This window comes from Nerophis lumbriciformis, linkage group LG03 (assembly GCF_033978685.3).
Source record: "Nerophis lumbriciformis linkage group LG03, RoL_Nlum_v2.1, whole genome shotgun sequence".
NCBI lineage: Eukaryota > Metazoa > Chordata > Actinopteri > Syngnathiformes > Syngnathidae > Nerophis > Nerophis lumbriciformis.
In genome coordinates, this window is record NC_084550.2 from 30469805 (window position 1) to 30486026 (window position 16222).

The window sequence follows — 16222 nt, forward strand, 5'->3', positions numbered from 1 at the left end:
TTTCAGTCACTTTACTGTACAGTTCATCACATATTCACATCCAAATATTTACAATAATTCACTTAGGGCTTTTTGCACCATCAGCATCAGCATCATCATCATCATGAGGTGAATATGGCGCTGCAGCTACTGCCAGCAGTACCGGACAGCACCACTGAGGAGCGCTAAAGCACCGGTGCAGAAGCTCCCAGCTGCTCCGCAATGAATGGCTGCTCTCTCGCCTCCCTCCGACGCCTCCAGATCATCCTCGCACATGCAGCTGCAGAGACAGAGACAACTGCGTCAAGAGCATGGATGGAGTATTTAAAAGACCATTTTAAAAAGAAAAAAGACTGACAGTACAAAGTATGCATGAGGGTGGTCCAGGTGCTCTGGAGATCGGGACGATGACAATTTGAGGAGCAGGAACTTTGATGCCTGCTGTCTCCTCACTTAATGTTGGAGACACTTCTGTGGACCAGGGAAACACAAACCATGTGGGTTTTAAGGTAGATGATGTTATGTGGAGTTCCAATTGAAGCGGGGGCATGCAAAGTGCTTTTGCTTGAAAGAAGATGTCTGGGCTTGTGGTGAAAAATGGATGATACATGACAACTGGGATTAACTGAAAGCACAACCAAAAGGTAAGAGGACTTTCACTTGTAATTCCTGATGCAAAAATGTAAAGAGGCTGAAAATGGTGTCCACTCATGAAGTAGCAGCCAATAACGACGCTATGTTGCAGCTGCATGCTGGCAGGCAGTATACAACATGCACTTTTGGAATGTACCAGGGCTCCTGTGTGTGCACACAACTTGCAGCCTCCATGGCCAAGTCCACTTTGCACCACCAAGGCCAAGAGTGATGTTCATGGAGAAAGTGACGAGATCTGTGCGTGATGTTCAGATCAAACAGCAGCAGGAGTGTGAAAGACAAAATGACTCCATAAACAATCCCACTTCTTGTTCCACCTTGTGGTGCAGCTTGTGTGGAAGAATGGCAGACAAACTGTAGCAAAGTCCCCAGATGACACAATTGCCAGTGTTTAGCTCCACATGCAGGATCTGAACTTGGCAAGCATTATAGGATGTTATTGTATTAACATTCATTCAGTGCAAACACAATCCAGTGGAATGTGGGCCAGGGTCATTGAAATAACTTGTCATTTCCACATTGATGGTGGAAAACTACCACTTGTGTCCGCTCGTCAGTTGTTAGAAAAGCTTTTTGGAAAAGTATATTCTTCTTGTCATTTTCAACTGCTTGCTTCAAAGTAAAACATTTTTGCAACAGGTGAGTCACATGTTCAGTGGAAGTTTTCAAGTTCTGTGGTTGTTAGCCCTGCCACAAAACATACAATGAAAATAGAGTACACAAACAGCTATTGCTAAGTTTGGATTCACACTACAACAGCTAAAGTACAGACACAACAACTCCTCAAATCGGAATCAGAAGTCTCCAAAGTGCATCAAAATCCGATATTTGCCCAAAGCACGCGTGTCAAACTCAAGGCTCAGGGGCCATATTTGGCTCGCCAAATCCTTTTAATAATGTATGTCAATATAGTACTTCATTTGTTCTTGCTAGATATATTCATTCTTTCAATAACCCTCCATTGTGGCACATAAACTACATTTCTTGGAATGGAGGATGAAGCTAAACATGTTACACACAGAAAAAGAGCAAGCGAATGTCTAACCTCGCCGCTAAACTAGCTGGAAAGAAGCCAAGAATTGAGTGCTTAGTAAACTTGACAAATTGTAGATTGAACCACCTCTCGGCTGAAAGAAAGCAGATATTAACAGAAAATTAACAAGTAGATTAAGAAGAGTCTGAAGAAAGGATTAACTGATGGTTCAATCCATAAATTGGTAGTATCAGTATGGTAGATACTGGAGTGATTAGGTCGATATTTGTGTTTTTTCAAAATCATTTTTGTTTTTGCTATTGTGAAAAAACTTAGGGAATAACTCCTTGAACACAGGAGGACCTTGAATGCAAAAAAACAAATGACTTTAATGTGTAGATGATAATCGTTTTTTATTTTGTGTTGATCAAACAAATGTATATAATACAAATAATAAGGGACTTGTTTTGAATATTGTGTTGATACTCTTACATTGTTAATAGTACTCAGCACAAATAAATGTTAATACATGTGATCGGCATTGGTTGATTTCATTAAGGGATGATTGGTATTGGAATTGGAATTGGCCGCATAAAACCTTGCTGGAAAATGTTTTTTTCAAAAGTAAAGTGGATCTTTTGTGTAAATGTACACCTGTGGAAAGAAATATTTACTGCAGAACATTTACATTCAAGTTCAAAAAAATTATTTTCATATACTGTTTAAAGGGGAACATTATCACAATTTCAGAATTGTTAAAACCATTAAAAATCAGTTCCCAGTGGCTTATTATATTTTTCAAAGTTTTTTTCAAAATTTTACCCATCACGCAATATCCCTAAAAAAAGCTTCAAAGTAAATGATAAATGAATGAATGGGTTAAACTTGTATAGCGCTTTTCTACCTTCAAGGTACTCAAAGCGCTTTGATAGTATTTCCACATTCACCCATTCACACACACATTCACACACTGATGGCGGGAGCTGCCATGCAAGGCGCTAACCAGCAGCCATCAGGAGCAAGGGGTGAAGTGTCTTGCCCAAGGACACAACGGACGTGACTAGGATGGTAGAAGGTGGGGATTGAACCCCAGTAACCAGCAACCTTCCGATTGCTGGCACAGCCACTCTACCAACTTCGCCACGCCGTCCCCCAAGTGCCTGATTTTAACCACCCGTCCATTTTCCTGTGACGTCACATAGGGATGTTAATACAAACAAACATGGCGGAAAGAACAGCAAGCTATAGCGACATTAGCTCGGATTCAGACTCGGATTTCAGCGGCTTAAGCGATTCAACAGATTACGAATGTATTGAAACGGATGGTTGTAGTGTGGAGGCAGGTAGCGAAAACGAAATTGAAGAAGAAACTGAAGCTATTGAGCCATATCGGTTTGAACCGTATGCAAGCGAAACCGACGAAAACGACACGACAGCCAGCGACACGGGAGAAAGCGAGGACGAATTCGGCGATCGCCTTCTAACCAACGATTGGTATGTGTTTGTTTGGCATTAAAGGAAACTAACAACTATGAACTAGGTTTACAGCATATGAAATACATTTGGCAACAACATGCACTTTGAGAGTGCAGACAGCCCAATTTTCATCAATTAATATATTCTGTAGACATACCCTCATGTCAGCAGGCCAGGGAAGCTAGGGTCGATATTCTTCTCTTGATCATCTTGGGACGGTGTGAGCCAAGACATCCAGGGGGTTTAGCTCGCTCGTCTGCGGGAACAAACTGCCGCCATTGCTTGCTGTGCTACCAAGGTCCTTTGTCCCTGAATTGCTCACACACTCCGGCAGATTCAATGGGGGTCTGGCGGCAGATTTATTTGACTTTATAGTTGGAAATGCATCTGCTTTGAGTGTCGCAGGATATCCACACATTCTTGCCATCTCTGTCGTAGCATAGCTTTCGTCGGTAAAGTGTGCGGAACAAACGTCCAATTTCTTGCCACTTTCGCATCTTTGGGCCACTGGTGCAACTTGAATCCGTCCCTGTTCGTGTTGTTACACCCTCCGACAACACACCGACGAGGCATGATGTCTCCAAGGTACGGAAAACAGTCGAAAAAACGGAAAATAACAGAGCTGTTTTGACACGGTGTTTGAGAAAATGGCGGATTGCTTCCCGATGCGCCGTCACGTTGTGACGTCATCGCTCCGAGAGCGAATATTAGAAAGGCGTTTAATTCGCCAAAATTCACCCATTTAAAGTTCGGAAATCGGTTAAAAAAATATATGGTCTTTTTTCTGCAACATCAAGGTATATATTGACGCTTACATAGGTCTGGTGATAATGTTCCCCTTTAAGAATATCCCCATGAGAAATTCATAGTCATTTTTTGACCCTGAGAATCACTGGGAACCGGAAACGAAGCGAGGAACCGTAATTGTCCAATTTCAACCCTGACAAATCTACCCTAAAGGGGTCTAGGTGCAGAAGGAGGTCCAGTTGTCTCCAAGTGTAGTGAGTGGACCGTCACTGACACATTTTGCAATATTTTTAGAGTTAAAAGTGAAGTGCTGGACAGAACTCTTAAGGTGGAAAAACTATCATGGGGTCCTCAGGCGACAGAGTGTGTAGTAGTTGAGTGCAAACACATCAAGTAGATATGAAACTTCCTTCAATGTCAGTTTGTCTCAAACTTTGTTCTTCCGACAGTCCTTCATCCTTCTGACAACTGTTCTGTTGTGCGGGTAGCTGTCCCCTCCTCTAGCTGTCCCCTCAATTAGCGCTATCATCGCATTTCATCCTGCTGAGTAATAACCTTACACGCCTATTGTGGCCTGATGCAATCCTGCGCTGATTAATTGAAGTCTCCTTAGAGAGTCCCAAGAATGGTGTAAATCTTTGCCTTTCTCCCTCGCTGACAGGAGAGCCATTATTTTGTTTTATAGATGGCCGTCAGTAGCTTTCCTCCAATCCGCCAGGAGGCCCGGCATTGTTCTGGAGGGTTTTATTGTCCTGCCGTTATTGGTGGGTGTTGCTGACAGGCAGAGCAAAGGCCACCCTGGGATTGGTGGAGATGGGAGCTGAGTGATGGCTGAACTGTATTCCATTGAAAGGATCTCAGGAAGATTGGCTTGTTAAACACGGAATGACAGGCTTGCTACCAACCCGACACGTTGTTCTGTAAATAGGTGGGAAAGAAGTGAAACTTGATAGGATGCAAGGCTTGAAGGGATGCAACCTTTGGACACCTCCACTTCACTGACTAGGCTAGCCTAGCATGTTGCTGCTAAAATGTGAGTGTAATGTTAGCTCTGTAGCTCACATGGTTATGCTAACGTTGCTAACGTTAGGGGACAGCGTGGCGAAGTTGGGAGAGTGGCCGTGCCAGCAATCTGAGGGTTCCTGGTTCAATCCCCACCTTCTACCATCCTAGTCACGTCCGTTGTGTCCTTGAGCAAGACACTTCACCCTTGCTCCTGATGGGCCTGGTTAGCGCCATGCATGGCAGCTCCCGCCATCAGTGTGTGACTGTGTGAATGTGTGTGTGTGAATGGGTGAATGTGGAAATAGTGTCAAAGCGATTTGAGGTCCTTAAAAAGGTATAAAAGCGCTATACAAGTACAACCCATTTACCATTTACCATTTGCTAACGTTTCTGTCTTGTTATTAGGGATGATTACCATTTGAATCGATACGGTACCAATTCATCTAGAGATCGATACCATTTTTGCGTGTGTTCAAATGTGAAATAATTAAAAAAAATCAACATTTTCTGAATTAAACATTTAACACTAGACTGTGCTGTCCAGTTGATATCTTGTTTTCCTACCCTTATGTGTATCATTTGCAAGTGCTGTGTTGTACTGTATTACATGGTAGACTTTGTAATTCCAAGAGATTTGATGGCAGTTGTTTATATTCAATAGAGTGTTGAGTTAGCCATTAAGTTCAATGTGCCAGCCTTTTCTTTTGTTGATCCCTACAACGTGTTTAAATGTTTTGGAAAAACTATTGTATCTATTACACACCGGCTGTTTAATTGTAATGTGCATCTTAGTTGTAGTTTTGATGACCAATTTTGGACGTGTTGAAATTGCCATATAAAATTGCTAATGCTAATCTAATCTTTTGCATGTCTCTAGCAAATCTAAAATAAATTAGCATCAAGCTACAACATTTTGAAAACTGGAGCGTTACTGAACCACTGTGATCCTTTTTCTTGCTGTGATAGTCTGGAAAATTGGAAGATCATCGAGAGACAAAGTCCACTCTGAGTGATTGTTTGTTTGCTGGTTGGGCTTCAGTCGCTGTAAAATTTGCATCCGGACGTGACGTCACGCCACGTACAACAAATGTAATGGAATATGGCACCATTTAATTTTCCGTACCCGGTAGTATAGACGGACTTCGGTTGGTACTTATAAAAGTACAGAATTTGGTACCCAGCCCTAGATGTTATATGTGATATATTCAATTAATGCAGGAAAGCGCCTTGAGATGCAGCATCTCGTTTCCAAGGAGGTCCTAACACAAATACAGAAAAACATAAAACACAAGATGCAACAAAACACAAAAACACATTGCTCTACCACTTCCACATCACAGTTGCTCGCACACATTTACGTAAACCATTGCAATTGATTACAATACAAGGCGCAGAAATATTTTCACCCTTTTCACTTGATGGATGAGGACATGCTGACTGTCCAAAATCAAAGCATCATATTACAGGCATATCCTGGACAGCTATTTGGGGAGCTTTGTCAACAAGATCTGACACAGGGCAGGGGAAGCAAGGGAGTTGCATGACAAGTGTGTGTGTGCACAACAATCGCCAGGGTTGTGTTGTGTTTTTGCTTGCTACAAATAGAACAATTACGTAGTTATTCTGCAAGGTCTTTTCTATGAGTCAAGTCAAATCGGTGCCGTCACAGAAGCCAGTGGGTATTGACCGACGGAGGAGCTCGGAGACGTTCCACTGTGTTGCTGATCAGCAGCCATAACGTACCTTATGGAAATGCCGGGTTATCGTTTTGCGAGCAGCCCGTTGCTCTAAAAAAAAAAAGCCAAGTCATTGCTAGTCTCACGCGACACCCTGTCCATGTATGTATAGGTCTATGCTGATAACACATTTTGCTCAATGATACATTGACCATACTTGCCAACCTTTAGGGGGGGGTGGGGAGGCGTGGTCGGGGATGGGGGCGTGGTTGGGGCAGGGGCGTGGTTGGGGGCGTGGTTACGAGGGGAGGAGTATATTTACAGCTAGAATTCACCAAGTCAAGTATTTCATAAATATATATATATAAGAAATACTTGACTTTCAGTGAATTCTAGCTATATATATATATATATATATATATATGTTTATCTTCTCTGTCACTATTTTTCTAACCATGCTGAACACCCTCTCTGATGATGCATTCTGCTTTGTCTCCTTGTTGTGTGCGCAGTTGTGCACTGCACTCTCTAAAAGCCCTAGATGTTATTGTCACATATGCATGTACAGTAGATGGCAGTATTGTCCTGTTTAAGAGTGTCACAACATTGCTGTTTACATCAGACGAACTGCTTTACGGTAGACAAAAACGTGACTGCTGTTGTTGTGTGTTGTTACCGCGCTGGGAGAACGTTAATGAAACTGCCTAACAATAAACCCACATAAGAAACCAAGAACTCGCCCTCCATCATTCTACAGTTATAACGTGATTGGACAGGCACGCTGTTTATATTATGGGAAAGCGGACGTGAAAACAGGCTGTCGACACGTCACTATGGTCCGCATGGAGCTGGAGGCCACGCCCCCTCCAGCTCCGCCTGAAATTCGGGAGATTTTCAGGAGAAAATTTGTCCCGGGAGGTTTTCGGGAGAGGCGGATGAGGTGCTTAAAAATTGAGCGTGCTCCACCCAAACAAGGCCACCGGCCTTGACAATATACCCTCCAGATTCCTCAGGGACTCTGTCTCCATCATTGCCCCAATCATCACGCACATAATAAACCTCTCAATTTCACAAGGCCAAATACCAAAAGATTTTAAGATAGCAAGAGTAACTCCCCTCTTTAAAAAAGGAAGCAAATTAGAACCTGGCAACTACTGACCTGTTTCTATTCTCAGTTCAATTTCGAAAGTAATGGAAAAAATAGTTTATGAACAGGTCGATGGTTACCTTGCCACCAATTAACTCAGGTACAAATTCCAATCCGGCTTCAGAACTAACCACTCCACTGACACATGCCTTCTCTATCTGAGCGACCACATCAAACATGAGGTGGACGTGGGCATGGTCATGCTGGACCTTCAGAAGGCCTTTGACACCGTTAACCACGCTATACTGTTGGATAAGCTCAGAGCAATCGGATTTGACAAAACCTCATGGAGCTGGATGCAATCTTACTTGGAGGGGAGGGAACGGGTGGTAGAGGTGAACGACACCGTGTCCCCCCACCCCCCTCTCAGTGAGCTGTGGAGTCCCCCAAGGCAGTATTTTAGGGCCTTTACTGTTCCTAGTATACATAAACGACTTGTCATCAGCATGCAACTGTGAATTGTTCTTGTTTGTGGATGACTCGGCCTTGCTGGTATCAGACAAGGACAAATCACAGGTGGAGAAAATCCTCAGTGCTGAACTCTGTAGAACTTGCACCTGGCTCGCTGACAACAAGCTATCCATACACTTGGGTAAAACTGAATCCATCCTGTTTGGGTCCCACATAAACCTTAAGAAAGTCAATGACTTCACTATAAAAGTGGGTGACATTGTTATCACCAGGAAGGTTGAGGTCACCTACCTAGGTTCCATTCTAGAGGCTAATCTTTCCTGTGACAAAATGGCAACCAAGGTCATCAAAAAGGTCAACAAACAAACGAGATTTCTCTATAGAATCTCCTCTCTGGTCAACAAAAGCACCATGAAGATTCTGGCGGGAACTCTCGTTCAACACTTTTTCGATTACGCATGCACCTCCTGGTACCCTAGCACCTCCAAAACCCTCAAATCTAAACTCCAAACATCCCAGAACAAGCTAGTCAGATTACTTCTAGACCTCCACCCCAGATCACAACTCACTCCTACCCACTTCTCCAAAGTGGGCTGGCTCAGGGTGGAGGACAGAGTAAAACAACTTGCACTGAGCCTAGTCTATAAAATCCGCTACACCTCCCTGATACCGAAGTACATGTTAAACTACTTCCTTAACGTAAATGACCGCCATAACCACAACACCAGGGGGAGCTCTACTAACCACGTTAAACCCAGATTCCCATCTAACAAAGGTCTTTACTCATTCTCTTTCTATGCCACATCAATATGGAATGCACTCCCAACAGGTATAAAAGAAAGGGCATCTCTATCCTCCTTCAAAACCGCAATAAAAGTACACCTCCAGGCAACTTCCACCCTAAACTAACACCCTCCCCGGATTGTTGTTAATAATCAAATGTAAACAATCAAATGCATATTTTTCTTATGCCTTCTGATCTCTCTCTCTCTCTCTATGTCCACTACTTGCTGTACATATCCTACCAAGTCAGACCTACACTGTTTCAATATCCATTTCTCTGGCTCTGGCTCAGTAGGCATTCATTGATTGATTGATTGAAACTTTTATTAGTAGATAGCACAGTACAGTACATATTCCGTACAATTGACCACTAAATGGTAACACCCCAATAAGTTTTTCAACGTTAATCAATTACTTAATAAATGATCAAGTCGAGGTGATCTACCTCATATATACATATACATACACACATATCATATATATATATATATATATATATATATATATATATATATATATATATATATATATATATATATATATATATATATATATATATATATAAGATATGTGTGTATGTATATGTTATATGTTTATTTATATAGCCCTAAATCACAAGTGTCTCAAAGGGCTGCACAAGCCACAACGACATCCTCGGTACAGAGCCCACATAAGGGCAAGGAAAAACTCACCCCAGTGGGACGTCGATGTGAATGACTATGAGAAACCTTGGAGAGGACTGCATATATTAGTTATATATATTAGTACAGTAGCATCGCTAACCCAACAAGGGACTCCTCCCAATAGCTCCACCCACTCGGCAGATGACTTAATGAATTTCTTTAATAAGAAAATTGAACTCATTAGAAAGGAGATTAAAGACAACACATCCCAGCTACAACTGGGTTCTATGAACACAGATACAACTGTATCTACGACGGATACTGCAATACAAAATAGTCTCTCTCTTTTTGATGAAATAACATTAGAGGAACTATTACAGCGTGTAAGTGGGATAAAACAAACAACATGTTTACTTGACCCACTTCCTGGGAAACTTATCAAGGAGATTTTTGTATTATTAGGTCCATCAGTGCTAAATATTATAAACTTATCACTTTCCTCTGGCACTGTTCCCCTAGCATTCAAGAAAGCGGTTATTCATCCTCTGCTCAAAAGACCTAACCTCGATCCTGACCTCATGGTAAACTACCGACCGGTGTCCCACCTTCCCTTTATTTCGAAAATCCTCGAAAAAATTGTCGCACAGCAGCGAAATGAACACTTAGTGTCTAACAATCTCTGTGAACCTTTTCAATCCGGTTTCAGGGCAAATCACTCTACGGAGACAGCCCTCGCAAAAATGACTAATGATCTACTGCTAACGATGGATTCTGATGCGTCATCTATGTTGCTGCTTCTTGATCTTAGCGCTGCTTTCGATACCGTCGATCATAATATTTTATTAGAGCGTATCAAAACACGTATTGGTATGTCAGACTTAGCTTTGTCGTGGTTTAACTCTTATCTTACTGACAGGATGCAATGCGTCTCCCATAATAATGTGACCTCGGACTATGTTAAGGTAACGTGCGGAGTTCCTCAGGGTTCGGTTCTTGGCCCTGCACTCTTTAATATTTACATGCTGCCGCTAGGCGACATCATACGCAAATACGGTGTTAGCTTTCATTGTTATGCTGATGACACCCAACTCTACATGCCCCTAAAGCTGACCAACACGCCGGATTGTAGTCAGCTGGAGGCGTGTCTTAATGAAATTAAACAATGGATGTCCGCTAACTTCTTGCAACTCAACGCCAAGAAAACGGAAATGCTGATTATCGGTCCTGCTAAACACCGACATTTATTTAATAATACCACCTTAACATTTGACAACCAAACAATTACACAAGGCGAATCAGTAAAGAATCTGGGTATTATCTTCGACCCAACTCTCTCGTTTGAATCACACATTAAGAGTGTTACTAAAACGGCCTTCTTCCATCTCCGTAATATCGCTAAAATTCGTTCTATTTTATCCACTAGCGACGCTGAGATCATTATTCATGCGTTCGTTACGTCTCGTCTCGACTACTGTAACGTATTATTTTCGGGTCTCCCTATGTCTAGCATTAAAAAATTACAGTTGGTACAAAATGCGGCTGCTAGACTTTTGACAAGAACAAGAAAGTTTGATCATATTACGCCTATACTGGCTCACCTGCACTGGCTTCCTGTGCACTTAAGATGTGACTTTAAGGTTTTACTACTTACGTATAAAATACTACACGGTCTAGCTCCGTCCTATCTTGTCGATTGCATTGTACCATATGTCCCGGCAAGAAATCTGCGTTCAAAGAACTCCGGCTTATTAGTGATTCCCAGAGCCCAAAAAAAGTCTGCGGGCTATAGAGCGTTTTCTATTCGGGCTCCAGTACTATGGAATGCCCTCCCGGTAACAATTAGAGATGCTACCTCAGTAGAAGCATTTAAGTCCCATCTTAAAACTCATTTGTATACTCTAGCCTTTAAATAGCCCCCCTGTTAGACCAGTTGATCTGCCGTTTCTTTTCTTTTCTCCTCTGCTCCCCTTTTCCTTGAGGGGGGGGGGGCACAGGTCCGGTGGCCATGGATGAAGTGCTGGCTGTCCAGAGTCGGGACCCGGGGTGGACCGCTCGCCTGTGCATCGGCTGGGAACATCTCTACGCTGCTGACCCGTCTCCGCTCGGGATGGTGTCCTGCTGGCCCCACTATGGACTGGACTCTTACTATTATGTTGGATCCACTATGGACTGGACTCTCACAATATTATGTCAGACCCACTCGACATCCATTGCTTTCGGTCTCCCCTAGAGGGGGGGGGGTTACCCACATATGCGGTCCTCTCCAAGGTTTCTCATAGTCATTCACATTGACGTCCCACTGGGGTGAGTTTTCCTTGCCCGTATGTGGGCTTTGTACCGAGGATGTCGTTGTGGCTTGTGCAGCCCTTTGAGACACTTGTGATTTAGGGCTATATAAATAAAGATTGATTGATTGATTGATTGATATGTGGGTAACCCCCAAGGGGAGACCGAATGCAATGGATGTCGAGTGGGTCTGACATAATATTGTGAGAGTCCAGTCCATAGTGGATCCAACATAATAGTAAGAGTCCAGTCCATAGTGGATCTAACGTAATAGTAAGAGTCCAGTCCATAGTGGATCTAACATAATAGTAAGAGACCAGTCCATAGTGGATCTAACATAATAGTAAGAGTCCAGTCCATAGTGGATCTAACATAATAGTGAGAGTCCAGTCCATAGTGGATCTAACATAATAGTAAGAGTCCAGTCCATAGTGGATCTAACATAATAGTGAGAGTCCAGTCAATAGTGGATCTAACATAATAGTAAGAGTCCAGTCCATAGTGGATCTAACATAATAGTAAGAGTCCAGTCCATAGTGGATCTAACATAATATTGTTAGAGTCCAGTCCATAGTGGATCTAACAAAATAGTAAGAGTCCAGTCCATAGCGGATCCAACATAATAGTAAGAGTCCAGTCCATAGTGGATCTAACATAATAGTAAGAGTCCAGTCCATAGTGGATCTAACATAATAGTGAGAGTCCAGTCCATAGTGGATCTAACATAATAGTAAGAGTCCAGTCCATAGCGGATCCAACATAATAGTAAGAGTCCAGTCCATAGTGGATCTAACATAATAGTAAGAGTCCAGTCCATAGTGGATCTAACATAATAGTGAGAGTCCAGTCCATAGTGGATCTAACATAATAGTAAGAGTCCAGTCCATAGTGGGGCCAGCAGGAAACCATCCCGAACGGAGACGGGTCAGCAGCGCAGAGATCTTCCCAACCGATGCACAGGCGAGCGGTCCACCCCGGGTCCCGACTCTGGACAGCCAGCACTTCATCCATGGCCACCGGACCTGTGCCCCCCGCCCTCCACAAGGAAGAGGGGAGCAGAGGAGAAAGGAAAAGAAACGGCAGATCAACTGGTCTAAAAGGGGGTCTATTTAAAGGCTAGAGTATGCAAATTAGTTTTAAGATGGGACTTAAATGCTTCTACTGAGGTAGCATCTCTAATTGTTACCGGGAGGGCATTCCATAGTACTGGAGCCCCAATAGAAAACGCTCTACAGACTTTTTTTGGGCTCTGGGAATCACTAATAAGCCAGAGTTCTTTGAACGCAGATTTCTTGCCGGGACATATGGTACAATACAATCGACAAGATAGGATGGAGCTAGACCGTGTAGTATTTTATACGTAAGTAGTAAAACCTTAAAGTCACATCTTAAGTGCACAGGAAGCCAGTGCAGGTGAGCCAGTATAGGCGTAATATGATCAAACTTTCTTGTTCTTGTCAAAAGTCTAGCAGCCATATATATATATATATATATATATATATATATATATATATATATATATATATATATATACATACATACATACATACATATATATATATATATATATATATATATATATATATATATATATATATATATATATATATATAAATATATATAAATCTCCTGATGATTGAGGGTACCCCCCCTCATGAAACAGGCCTGTAGAGATGAAATAGTCTTGTGATTTTTTTTCCCACACATACATATATTGCGCTCTACTACGGTATCGAGCACTATTTTTTGGATAACCTTATTAAGACATATATATATATATATATATATATATATATATATTTGTTCACATGTTAAAGGTGTTTTAATGAATATACATGCATGTTTAACATAAAGATTACTTTCTTTCATGAAGACAAGAATATAAGTTGGTGTATTACCTGATTGTGATGACTTGCATTGATTATAATCAGACAGTAGTGATGATAACGTCCACATTTTCAAATGGAGGAGAAAAAAAGTTCCTCCTTTCTGTCTAATACCACATGAAAGTGGTTGGTTTTTGGCATCTTATTTGTCCAGCTTCCGTATTCGTTTTTATACACTTTACAAGAAATACATTGACGGCAAACTCCGTAGCTTGCTAGCTTGTTTGCGCTGGCTTTCGGAGACTCTTATTTTGTTGCTCTTGATGGAGCGGCACTTTTATTGTGAAGACAGGAACTGTGCGGTCAGTCTTTAGGCTTTTGACGGGAAGAACGGTTGAAATAAAAAAGTGTCTTTTTTTCCTTTACACTTTTGATTGATTGATTGATTGAAACGTTTATTAGTAGATTGCACAGTACAGTACATATTCCCTACAATTGACCACTAAATGGTAACAGCCCAATAAGTTTTCCAACTTGTTTAAGTAGGGGTCCACGTGGGATGGTCATGTGACCGCCTGGCTCTGTTTGATTGGTGAAACGGAGTCCAACGTCACCAGTGACTGTATTTGATTGGTGAAACTGAGTCCAATGTCACCAGTGACTGTATTTGATTGGTGAAACGTAGTCAAACGTCTCTAGTGACTGTATTTGATTGGTGAAACGGAGTCAAACGTCTCCAGTGACTGTATTTGATTGGTGAAATGCAGGCACTTTGAAGGTCTGTCTGACAGACCAAAACAAACAAAGCGTGCATTACAGATGGATAAAAATCTGTATGTAGCTGAATGTAGATAAATGGAGCGGAGTAAAAGTAGCGTTTGTTCTCTATAAATATACTCAAGTAAAAGTAAAAGTATGTTGCATTAAAACTACTCTTAGAAGTACAATTTATCCCAAAAGTTACTCAAGTAGATGTAATGGAGTAAATGTAGCGCGTTACTACCCACCTATGCTTATAACCTTGTGCATCTAATGTACAGATTAATTCTTGTTGTGCTTACCAACCTCAAAGCAGTTTTTTTGATAGGTGTGACCAGTAGATGGCAGTCACACATAAGAGATATGTGTGGACTGCAGGTTGACTCCTGTTCAATTAACGTCAACGGATTATTCATATATGGGAAATATTTACCCAGAGTGCTTTGCGAGTGTCCGCCATTGTAGTCTGATGATGTAGTCAATAAGATCCTTCTTTTTTTTATCCTCTTGTTGTGATTCATTCATCCTCCACTGTTGCCATTTCTAATATAAAGTTGCGTATACTTCTAACTTATAGTTGCGTTTAGAATGTCTGCACTGGAGTGTTCATAGGGTAATGTGTTTAGAATGTCTGCACTGGAGTGTTCATAGGGTAATGTGTTTAGAAAGCGTTTTGTTTCACCTCTCAAAGGGCCGGCTGGAGCTGCCAAACTCGATCCATCAGCCAATTTAAGGGGAAATGGAATCCTCTTGTGAACAAATGGAGCATCCCCTCTCCTCATCATCATAGTTTTTATAGCTGCTATTTCAAGAAGCATGTCCAAGACGGCCATGAAGTGTAACTGCCGACAAAACAAGAAGACAATAAGCAAACACATTGGTTTCCTGGAAGCCAGCAGTGTCACACTCAGTCACTCATGCAGCTTGATGGTTTTACACCTGCCCAAAGCACTCATGCAGCTTGATGGTTTAACACCTCCCCAAAGCACTCATGCAGCTCGATGGTTTAACACCTCCCCAAAGCACTCATGCAGCTTGATGGTTTAACATAATATATATATTATGGTATGAAAAAGGATGGAAAAATACATCTTATGAATTCATGTAATTAGAGTTAATATGAATTCATGTAATTACAGTTAATATGAATGAATGTAATTCGAGTTAATATGAATTAATGTAAATAGAGTTAAAATGCCAAACTGCCTCCATCACAAATCATGAACTGACGATACAGCCAATGCTGTACTTGACATTTTGAAAGGTTCAAAGGTTAATATTAGGCGGGGGTTTTTTCTATCTACCCCGCCTCTTGCCCAAAGTCAACTGGGATAGGCTCCAGTAAGCGCTACAACAAATGAGTGGATGTGTGGCTGTACATAAGTCTTGATGCAAAAAAAGTTAGGGCCTTCCATGGCAGCTCCCGCCATCAGTGTGTGAATGTGTGTGTGAATGGGTGAATGTGGAAATACTGTCAAAGCGCATTGAGTACCTTGAAGGTAGAAAAGCGCTATACAAGTATAACCCATTTACCATTTACCATTTACTACCTGTTCCCGCAGTAAGGCTTCAAATAGACCACCTGCTGGTTTCCTATGCCCTCAGCCTATTCCTGCCGGTCCATGGTTTTACATCGCTCTGGATTTCCGGCATCCAATAGCACGGTATTCCCAGGGATATCGTATCTGACCATGGACCCCAGTTCACCTCCCGTGCATGGCGGGCCTTCTGCAAAGGGCTCGGGGCCTCAGTCAGTCTCACCTCAGGATACCATCTGCAAAGCAACGAGCAGGCAGAAAGGACCAACCAGCGCTTGGAGACGATGCTGCGTTGCGTGGGTAACCGCCAGCCCACCTCTTGGAGCAAGTTCCTCACCT

General features: G+C 42.1%; 1 protein-coding gene across 1 annotated transcript in view; it reads left to right on the forward strand.

The window, feature by feature from the left end:
- Positions 1-270: 270 nt before the first annotated feature.
- tafa3a (TAFA chemokine like family member 3a) overlaps positions 271-16222 on the forward strand; it is a 140614-nt gene continuing 124662 nt past the window's right edge. Inside the window, exon 1 of the mRNA XM_061936863.1 lies at positions 271-623. The gene's annotated coding sequence lies outside the window, so the exon portion shown is untranslated. The remainder of the gene's footprint in view (positions 624-16222) is intronic.